Genomic DNA, 11471 nt, shown 5'->3' with positions numbered 1-11471 from the left:
TTGGGGAGGTGAAAACGTCAAGACTTCACCAAGGCTAACTATCCAGACTGGTCCTACATGGGCCAGAAAAAAGCCAGGGAAGTCCCCAAATAGGAGTTGGGTATGTTTAGTGGGGACGCGGGTGGCGCTGTGGGTAAAACCTCAGTGCCTAGGGCTTGCTGATCGCATGGTCAGCGGTTCGAATCCCCGCGGCGGGGTGAGCTCTCATCTTTCGGTCCCAGCTCCTGCCCACCTAGCAGTTCGAAAGCACCCCCAAGTGCAAGTAGATAAATAGGTACCGCTTTATAGCGGGAAGGTAAATGCGTTTCCGTGTGCTGCGCTGGTGCCGGCTCGCCAGAGCAGCTTCGTCACGCTGGCCACGTGACCTGGAAGTGTCTCCGGACAGCACTGGCCCCCGGCCTCTTAAGTGAGATGGGCGCACAACCCTAGAGTCGGACACGACTGGCCCGTACAGGCAGGGGTACCTTTACCTTTACCTTTTATGTTTAGTGGGAACCTCCTTTCTTATAACTTGAAGCCATTGCTTTGGGTCCTACCCCCTGGGGTGGGAGAATATAAGCTTGCTCCTCCTTCCATGTGACAGTGCTTTGGATATTTGAAAGTGGCTGTTGTATATCCTCTCAGTCTTTTCTGTTCTGGGCTAAACATACCCAACTCCCTCAACTATTCCTTATAAGTCTTGGTTGCCAGACCCTTACAAACACTCATCATTGTTATTTTTAGTTATATGCATGCAACACCTGCAACACAAATTTCTCTGGGTAGCTTATAAAAAAAAAAGTGGAAAGTAACTGAATGAAAATATAAACATAACATTTTTAAAAGGGGGGGCACATAAGTACACCATCAGAACTTGCTCCACTCCCTTAATTTTTTTTAAAAAATAAACAACAGAAACCTGGGTTACTTCAGTTATTTAAACAGCCCGGGTGAACAGAAACGTCTTTATGTAGCACTAGGAAGACCACAGAGAAGATGTTAGGTGAGTCTCCTGAGAAGCCTTATCTGTAATCTGAATGCCACAATGAGGAAGGCCCTCTTCCTGGAGGTTGTCCACCTCACTTTATTTGGACTGAGGGAGGTGGGACACAGCAAGGTTTTGTGTTCTTCTCTTGCCTCACTTTTGGCCGAACAGGTTTTGCAGGTACTGAAGCACCTTAAAAGTCTTCAAACGTCTGGGCACAGATGGTTGGCCACAACAAAACCCATATCCTAAATCACGTCACTTACAAAATCTATCTGTGGCTCCAGTGAGTACTTTGTTAAAAAGCTAAAACAGTCAAAAGAGCATCTGAGGATCATGGGTTCAAGCACTGCAGGGAGTTGGACTAAATGACCCTCATGGTGCCTTCCAGCTCTATAATTCTATGATTCTATGAATTCTAGCCAAATGCGATGAGTTGGTGACCAACCAACAGAGTTTGAATACAAAACTGATTGAATGACCTCAGGGTTCTCCCATCCAAGTACTAACCAGGCCTGACCCTGCTTAGCTTCCGAGATCAGACGTGTTCAAGGTAGTATGGCCGTAGACTAAGCCTACGGCACCCGGTATTCACAGGCGGTCTCCCTCAGACAGGATTGATGGAAGTCAAAAATCTGAATAAGATGTAAAAGTATGTTTAATTACTGTTGAAAATGATATGTTTAAACACACACACACACACACACACACACACACACATATATATATAGTGACCTCAGGGTTCACACCCATGGAGGTAGTGTTCTCCAATGCTTTTTTCTTGGGGGACGCATACCCCTAAACATTGAGGGGCAGTATTTCAATATGAGCAGGAAAATGAGAGTACCTCTAAACATTTTTTAAAAGAAAAAAAGCACTGGTGTTCTCTCTTTCTTCCCTCAGCTTTTCATTCACTCTGTCCTCCTGCCCCTAGAGACCCCTCCCTTCCATTAAACATTTTCCTAGTCCTTGGACAGCCATCCATGATTCTTTCTTCTCCATATTCCCTAATGAGTTCTTGGTTTGCTGTTCTGTTTGCTTCACTGTTTCAAACAAAGAAGAAGAAAATAATTACCTTTCTGGATCAGATCAAGGCTAATCAAGGTTCCCTATTACCCTCGCTCCCCATGGCGGCCAACCAGATGTCTCTTGGAGCTTCTGAACTCTTGCTGCTGTTGTGAATTGCTCACTTTCTGCTCTACATTGAGTTCTTCTCAGTGGAGGTGATGGACCAGGACACACACCTCAGAACCAAGGAGAAAAGGAGATGTCAGCAAGAGGGCAGCGAAAGAGGAGCAGTGGAAGAGTTGGAAACAATTCTCAAGCTTTCTTAAACTTGTTTGGTTCTACAGCAGTGTTTCCCAACCACTGTTCCGCGGCACACTAGTGTGCCGCGAGATGTTGCCTGGTGTGCTGCGAGATGTTGCCTGGAGGGAGGCGGGCGAGTCGGGCGGCGAGAGGCGGGGCGGCGGCGGCGAGGAGAGGCCGCCCAGCGCGGGGCTCTCGCTGTCTGCCTGCCTGGCTGCCTGCGAGCTCGGCGGGCAGCGCCTCCATCCGCAGCGCCCGCCTCGCGGCTCTCATTCCCTGCCCCTGCCAAAGCTCACCCAGCCAAGCAGCGCTCTCCTTCCTGCCTCGCTTTGCTGCCTCCTCCCCCCCCCACCCCCAAAGCTTGGAGGTTCCCCGGCAAGGGGGAGGGAAAAAAATTGAAACTTACACTTTCGTGCGTCCCTCCCGGCGTGACACTGCACGCTGACGTCACGGGGCTGTAATGGTGGTGTGCCTCGAGATTTTTTTCATCAAACAAGTGTGCCTTTGCCCAAAAAAGGTTGGGAAACACTGTTCTACAGCATATGTGACTGGATGGGCAAATATCTGTCTAGACAGCAGATTAGAGTTTAATTAGGTTTCTGCTCATTTCTACAACACAAGCAGAAGACTGTATTTAGAGGCTTTTGCCATCTTCAATGCAGGCTTATTTGTGTCTTGTTCATTTACAGCATATGCTTCTTTTCTTACCACACCCAGAACCTGATTTCTGTATTTAGAGAAGTAATTTGCCGATGACTTTTGTTTGTGAGTTTGCTTCCCTTTATTTGCATGGCTCCTTGATTTTTAAAGGAGGGAGTGCTGAGCTGTTTTACTATGTGAGCTAAAGAGGGTCAAAGCTTCAACTTATGCAGCCCTCTGCAAAGCTAACAAGACTGAGCTAGCCATGTTGTTGGTTGAAGCTGGTGGGGGCCAAGCAATTCATTTGCGAATGATCTGTCGGTGTTCTCTGTCCTTTCTTCCTGCTCTCCGTTCTTTCTAACTGCCCCCCTCCAATTCCTTTGTCAAGAAGTTGAACGTTAAACTCATCTTTTGTGGGCAAGGTAGCCACTGACATACTCCAAGCTGTTGAACATGTCCCGAGGAGCAAGATAAGATCACTTTGCAGGACATAACAGTGCTCTGAGCTGAGCAAACTATAGTAAGGAAGAACTTGTACAGTGGTTACAGGCGCTTCAGGTTACATACGCTTCAGGTTACAGACTCCGCTAACCCAGAAATAGTACCTCGGGTTAAGAACTTTACTTCAGGATGAGAACAGAAATCATGTGGCAGCAGTGGGAGGCCACATTAGCTAAAGTGGTGCTTCAAGTTAAGAACAGTTTCAGGTTAAGAACAAACCTCTGGAACAAATTACAGTGGTACCTCGGGTTAAGTGCTTAATTCGTTCTGGAGGTCCGTTCTTAACCTGAAACTGTTCTTAACCTGAAGCACCACTTTAGCTAATGGGGCCTCCTGCTGCCGCTGTGCCGCAGGAGCACGATTTCTGTTCTTATCCTGAAGCAAAGTTCTTAACCTGAAGCACTATTTCTGGGTTAGAGGAGTCTGTAACCTGAAGCGTATGTAACCTGAGGCACCACTGTAAGTACATAACCAGAGGTACCACTGTATATCTAGAGGCTTACACTACAGAATCAATGCTTGTTTATTCCAGTCTTCCACATACAACCATTTTGTGTCACATGACCTGGAAAAACTGTCTGCGGACAAACGTCAGCTCCCTCGGCCTGTAAAGCGAGATGAGCGCCACAACCCCAGAGTCGTTCGCAACTGGACCTAACTGTCAGGGGTCCTTTTCCTTTAACCTTTTTTCATCATGGCAAGTCTTTATATAGTCAGAGGCTAACCAACTGCTACCAATCTGCATAATTTGCCACCAGCTGTTAGCTGAGCTGCTGTGATGTCATGGAATGATGAGGGACATTTTAACTGCTGAGGACAACAATTAGAGGATCTGTGTGACCAGAAAACAAGAAACCTCACAGCAGGCTTAGACAATGTAGTGGTCAGAGAATAAGCAGTGGGCCCTAGTTTAAATCTAGTCAGTGTAGTGCAGGCCTTGGGAGACCAGGGTTCAAATTCCTGTTCTGTTGAGCACAGGCACTGAACCCAAACAAGAAAAGATCCTATCCTTACCCTGTGTATTATCATTAGAGACAGGTGGACTGTCCTGTTGGCTTGGAAACATATCTCAGCAATAGAAGCTGGCAGTGACACTATGTCATTGTCTACAGTTCTTTAACAATAAGGGTCTTGACATCTTTTGGTTTTGGCTGGATACACCTGAAGAGAGAGAAAGAATGTTGCCCCAATACTCTGATTTTAAACCACCACCAGTAGTTTCCCATGTCTGCATGTCTCCCTCCACAACAGGGGTGGAGAAGCTGTAGCCATCCAGAAGTTCTGCAACCACAAGTCCCATCACTCTGTACTGTACCATTACCAATGCTGGCTGGGACATTTAGAGGGTGACATGTTCCCCACCTCTTATTTCCACGTGCATGGTCAATAAAGAACTTTCATATCTCAACGTTCATGTCTCCTTATAGCACTTATAGCTTTATGGAAGTGAGCCGGTGGCAACTTACAAGTGTCAGGAGCAATGCCTCAATACCTTTTACATGTGCTGGATCAGAAAGATTTTGGGTATTTCATGGCAGGACAGAATTTCAAAAAAATATGTGGTCTCTCAGTCCAATCTAGGGCTGCCTGAACTTCCTTCAGCCCAGTCCCAGGTTTACCCAAATCAGTCTGATTCAGTTTGGGATCAGAGATTTGAGCAGAGCCAGTGTACAACCTTAGTATTTTTAAACTGCTTTCTAGATGGACCTCACAAAGTGCTTTAAATTAAATTATTCCAACCATAGGCATCATTTTTTTAAAAAAATGTTTACATGTGTGAACCAGCATGTCCTCTTGGATTCAATAGATTTAGCAATTTTTTAAAAGTATGATAGAAGAATAGAGAATAAGAAAAAGCATAAAATAAATGTATGGTGGGAGAGGGGGAGCATTCACAGACAAACCTTCTTCATTGCTCCTGTCTCTCATTCTTTGATTTAGTACCACAGAAGTTCAGCCATTGATGCGACAACTCTTCTTTTGATTAGCTGAGCCAGCAATGCACTGCACTGTCATTCTGCCTATAGAGAATTAAATTTGAGCTCACGAGAACAGGTTTGTTTTGTTCTAAATTAGTTTTTGTTTTGTCTCCTATACACATACTCACCTCGTTGCTGTGCTGATGACATCAAGTGGAATTATGGTGGAATTCAAAGGTGTTTCACAGCCTCTGACAGTAGCAGTGGTGGCGGTTGCTTAATTTTTAATCTGATGAGCTGTGCTACTAATGTAATGTGCTTGTACGTCTTCGAGTGTTTGTGTATCGTTGCAAAAAAAATACTGCAGAACCCTGAAGGTGGAAAAAGAGAAATAGATCAAAAGCAGAACCAGAAATCACGATGAACACGCCTTCATCTAATGAACCTTCTTTAAGAAACACTTGAATCTGTGGTTGTGTTTCTGCAACCACAACCAACTCTGACCAGTTGGAACCAAGCCAGATAATCATCAAAATGACCAGAAGAGAAAAGAAATATCAAAAAGAGTAGAAGAAATTTAAAGACTATTTGAATAAATACTGTAACATTAAAAATTAGAAATTACTTGAAAGTACTAAATAGGTCTAGGATGAAATTAAGAGTTAGTAAAATAATTGAGATTTAGAACCTTAAGAAAAGTTAAGAAATGTTATTTTAATTGGAATATTGTGTTTTAATATTGATATTAGAAAACTGCTACATTTAAATACAAGGAAATTCAGATGGGAGGGCTCAGAGGAAGTCAAAACCATGTTTATGACGTTAGAAGTTTAAATAACCAATTAATTTATATTGTCTGGGTGTTTGTTGACATGTATTTTTCTTTTCCTATTTTCTTTTTTGTTTATATTTGTGATTTTTTGTTGTTGTAGTATGTGTTATATTTCTAAGAAACTTAATTGTTGTTGTTGTTGTTGTTGTTGTTTAGTCGTTTAGTCGTGTCCGACTCTTCGTGACCCCATGGACCAGAGCATGCCAGGCACTTCTGTCTTCCCCTGCCTCCCGCAGTTTGGTCAAACTCATGCTGGTAGCTTCGAGAACACTATCCAACCATCTTGTCCTCTGTCATCCCCTTCTCCTTGTGCCCTCCATCTTTCCCAACATCCAGGTCTTTTCCAGGGAGTCTTCTCTTCCCATGAGGTGGCCAAAGTATTGGAGCCTCAGCTTCAGGATCTGTCCTTCCAGTGAGCACTCAGGGCTGATTTCCTTCAGAATGGATAGGTTTGATCTTCTTGCAGTCCATGGGACTCTCAAGAGTCTCCTCCAGCACCATAATTCAAAAGCATCCATTCTTCGGCGATCAGCCTTCTTTATGGTCCAGCTCTCACTTCCATACATCACTCCTGGGAAAACCATAGCTTTAACTATACGGACCTTTGTTGGCAAGGTGATGTCTCTGCTTTTTAAGATGCTGTCTAGGTTTGTCATTGCTTTTCTCCCAAAAATAAAAACTATTTAAAAAAAAGATAATCATCAAAATGATAATCTCTTCTGACAGTGAAAACCAAATTGTAATGTTATTAAACCTAGGTGACTGTGAAAGGGCATGTACATGTTGGAATTAAGAGCTAACTACGATGGCTGCACTGGGATTCTAACTCACGAAATTCTAACTCATGTCTGGACAGAGGAACTTCATCATGAAGAAGATTATACATACCATATCTCTTTGCATGAAGATAATGGATTCTCTGAATTCACCTGGCTCATAGCTATTTTATGATGGACTGAGAGAAAAGGGCATCATCCCCCAGGTGAAGAAGCAGGATTGGTCTGTAGAAGATACAAGATAAAATCCTGTCCATTCACACTCCCATTTCTGTACTGACAAAAACAATAACATTGTTCACTTATACAGGTTACCATATCAGAGACCAGTCTCCCCCGGATGGCGTACCTGAATCCATTTGTTTGGGTCCTATCCTCCAGAGCAGGAGAAAGCAATCTTGTTCCATCTTCCATGTGACAGTCCTTAAGATACAACAGGGGCTGTTGTAGTAACCGTGGGGGTAGAATTCCATGTTACAGAGCTGGTTCTTGGGAAATGAAAAGTGGGAATAAAAATTATATCTTCTATCAGATAGTCAGCAGGATTGAATGGATATACTTTTAATGATGCACATATGCATTGGCTATGATAATATCATCTGTTCTTCAGAACAGTAAAAATATGGGAGAATAATCTCAGAATGTGTTAATTAGCTTCTGTTGCGTGTTTTATTTTTCCTGTTCCCGCCAACTATTTTTGTAATTTGGAAAAATTGAATAACAATATTTTTCAGAAAAGAATTAGAATCTGTTGTTTGGGTGGAGATTTATAGGGATCTAAGCTTTCCCCCTTCTATGTTGCTATCAACAATTGGACTCTTTTCTTTTTTCCCATATAATCTACTCGGTGGAGTCAACAAAATATTGTGAATCTGTCCTGTATTGCAGCATGGGAATGGTAATGGAGCAACTTCACTCTCCTCCCCCACCCCAATTAAGTACAAATACAACTGCAATGAAAGGACTACCCTGATGCTTGTTATCTTGATCTGGCCAATAATGCAGTCATGGGTCTTCTCACATGTTGATTTTTTTCAACGTTGTTACCTGCTTTTGGGGGAAGAGCAGTAGGTTATAGATCGACATCAGTAGATACGGTGGTACCTCAGGTTAAGAACTTAATTCGTTCAGGAGGTCCGTTCTTAACCTGAAACTGTTCTTAACCTGAGGTGCCACTTTAGCTAATGGGGCCTCCTGCTGCCGCTGCACCGCCGGAGCACGATTTCTGCTCTCATCCTGAAGCAAAGTTCTTAACCCGAGGTACTATTTCTGGGTTAGCTGAGTCTATAACCTGAAGCATATGTAACCTGAAGCGTATGTAACCTGAGGTACCACTGTAATCTGTGGAATTAAGTGAAATGGAACCAGAAGTGAGGCTCTTTGAATCCAAAGGTGTACCTACACTTCAGAAACCTTTAACCAGAGTCAATTTTTGCTCACGCTCCCCAGGAATCCCTGATAACTGTCATCTGTGCAACAGATCTCCAGCAAAAGCTCTCAGTGCTCATACTAAACTAAAGTTCCCAAATCCCTTTGGAAAAAGCTATATCTGAACTAGTATATTTTTGTAGTAATATTTACTCTTTGAGGCATTCCCATATGACGTCAGTTGAAGTATTACTGTCTGGAAATGTTCCCCTACTAGGTCCGTCAGTCTCTGTGTTTACATTATTACTTATATCCACACTACAAACACGTTTTAGAAAGCCTGTAGAATACGAAATAGAAGCTTAGGTTTTCAAGTTGAGATTGAATTTTTAAATTTTATTTTAAGCAGCAAAATAATATATTTTCTCTCTCTTTGAGAATATAATTGCTATTCATTTCTTTAAGCAGAACTCCACCTTCAATTTATGAAACCTGGATGTGAACATTTAAGGCTACCAATGAGGTAAGCTGGTTTTTCTTGTCAAGTTCAGAGCGCGCACACATCAATTTTACTCCTTTTCAAGTAAAATGTGTGCCACACTATGCAGGATGATATATTAGCACAGTATGTTTAATTGGTAAGAAATGATAAGTGGAACACTCACCCTGCAGGGATCGTCCAAATCATACTAGAATCAAAAGGGGTGAGAGATGACTGGATCTGTGTGACAAAATGGAGCATTCTGGGCCCTCCTGACAAAGAACCAACTGTAATGTGCCAAGGGATTCAAAATGGGGATTTATTCTGCAGAACCCATGCGCTTTCTGCCATAAAGCACCAAAACAGCTTCCATGTACTGGAGGGGTACTGGCTTCATCTTTTCCACAACACAGCTCTACCTTTGTTGTTGTTTAGTCGTTTAGTCGTATCCGACTCTTTGTGACCCCATGGACCAGAGCACCCCAGGCGCTCCTGTCTTCCACTACCTCTCGCAGTTTGGTCAAACTCATGCTGGTAGCTTCGAGAACACTGTCCAACCACCCCGTCCTCTGTCATCCCCTTCTCCTTGTGCCCACAGTCTTTCCCAACATCAGGGTCTTTTCCAGGGAGTCTTTTCTTCTCATGAGGTGGCCAAAGTATTGGAGCCTCAGCTTCAGGATCTGTCCTTCCAGTGAGCACTCAGGGCTGATTTCCTTCAGAATGGAGAGGTTTGATCTTCTTGCAGTCCATGGGACTCTCAAGAGTCTCCTCCAGCACCATAATTCAAAAGCATCCATTCTTCGGCAATCAGCCTTCTTAATGGTCCAGCTCTCACTTCCATATATCACTACTGGGAAAACCATAGCTTTTACTATATGGACCTTTGTTGGCAAGGTGATGTCTCTACTTTTTAAGATGCTGCAGCTCTACCTATATAATAAAAAAGAAGGTATGGCTCATTAGCCCAGCCAGAACTAGTGCTTAGCCAAAATATTCAGCTCAAGTATTGGGAGGCTTTTGTGCAGCTGGACAAAAATCCCATCAAAGACTGATTTGCGGGGAGGGGGTCTTAACCCTAATTGTGAAATAGCTGCATGTTTTCCTTACTTTTACTTTTTCCTTTCCTTTCCTTCTAAACTTACCACTACTTGGCTTTTTTGTATGCAAAAGAAAGAAAGAAGCCCTCTACTTTGCCCATCTCTGACTGTGATTCCCTGAATATCCCAAACAAATTGTCCCACAAAAGTGGTGTAACTGGCACACCTTTAGCGCAAACAGATGAGACGAGGAACCATCTCTGGCCTGTGCAATTGTGGAGCCCTCAGTCTGAAGCATTTGTCCAGCTCTGGAGTCATGCAGACTGCATGGCTTAATCTTGTCTTCCTTACCTGCTTGAGCTGAAACCTGCCTGACTGCCACCCCAGTTTCAATAATATATTTTGCCCCTTGCCCTTAGGGATTTGATCTGCCTGTGCCAAATCCAGACCCCTAGCTGTGTCTTGTGTTGGAGATTTTAAAAACCTGACACCACATTAGGCTTCCCACATGTTCCTAACGCACTCATAGAAACAGATCTTCTTATAGGCTGAACTGGTTAATGGCGAAGCCTCATTAACATCACTGAGGTTATTGGGGTTCTACTTTTGATTGAAATGTGATGGAAAATAAAAATATAAACTCCTGATGTCACCAGAGAACCCAAATAATATGATGGTTGTTTTGTTGTTATCATTTTTTTATTACAAAGTTATTTTTATGGCTCTGGTTTTGTATCATAAGCTTGTATGGATTTTTAGAAGGGTTCTTGCTGTGTTTTTGCCATCTAAAGCTCCAGAAAAGATTTAAAATGAATGAAAGGATATGTACATTGTTGATGTTCATAGGTAAAGTAAAAAAATTCCTTCCAGTAGAACCTTAGAGACCAACTAAGTTTGTTATTGGTATGAGCTTTCGTGTGCATGCACACTTCTTCAGATACCATGCACACGAAAGCTCATACCAATAGCAAACTTAGTTGGTCTCTAAGGTGCTACTGGAAGGAATTTTTTTTATTTTGTTTTGACTACGGCAGACCTACACGGCTACCTACCTATAAATATGTAAAGTAGCCACTCTAGTAAAATGTTGTCTCCTTGAAGCTGACCCAGAAACTCCAGCGGGTGTAGAAGGCTGCGGTGACGCTCCTTGCGAGGTTCTTGCTGTGGGACCACATTCATCCAGTGCTATGCCAGCTGCACTGGCTCCTGGCGGAGAACAGGGTCAGGTTTAAGGTGCTGGCTTTGACCTTTAAAGCCCTTCACGGCCTAGGACCCTCGTACCTATGGGACCTCCTCTCCTTCTATGAATCATAGAATCATAGAGTTGGAAGAGACCACAAGGGCCATCGAGTCCAACCCCCTGCCAAGCAGGAAACACCATCAGAGCACTCCTGACATATGGTTGTCAAGCTCTGAGGAGGACCTTACAATCCACAATTAATAATATCTTGGAGGTCCCGGGCCTCAAGGAGGTTAAACTGGCCTCAACCAGGGCCAAGGCCTTTTCGCCTTTGGCCCCAGCCTGGTGGAATGCTCTATCACAGGAGATCAGGGTCCTGCGGGACTTGATATCCTTCCACAGGGCCTGCAAGACAGAGCTGTTCTGCCTGGCCTTTGGTCCGGGCCCAGTTTGACCCTCTATGGGA

The 11471-nt window shown here is 43.6% G+C and overlaps 1 long non-coding RNA gene across 1 annotated transcript; it reads left to right on the top strand.

Annotated features, from left to right (window-relative positions):
- Positions 1–4234: 4234 nt before the first annotated feature.
- Positions 4235–8831, top strand: LOC308594064. The gene is made up of 3 exons (XR_014011283.1): positions 4235–4295; positions 5354–5467; positions 8776–8831. It is a non-coding gene; the product is annotated as an uncharacterized lncRNA (long non-coding RNA).
- The last annotated feature ends 2640 nt before the right edge of the window (positions 8832–11471 follow it).

The sequence above is a fragment of the Podarcis bocagei genome (assembly GCF_964188305.1).
Source record: "Podarcis bocagei genome assembly, chromosome: 8".
In the NCBI taxonomy this organism is placed as follows: Eukaryota; Metazoa; Chordata; class Lepidosauria; order Squamata; family Lacertidae; genus Podarcis; species Podarcis bocagei.
Note: the sequence above shows the minus strand (reverse complement) of the source record. Positions and strands in the feature narration are given on the sequence as shown.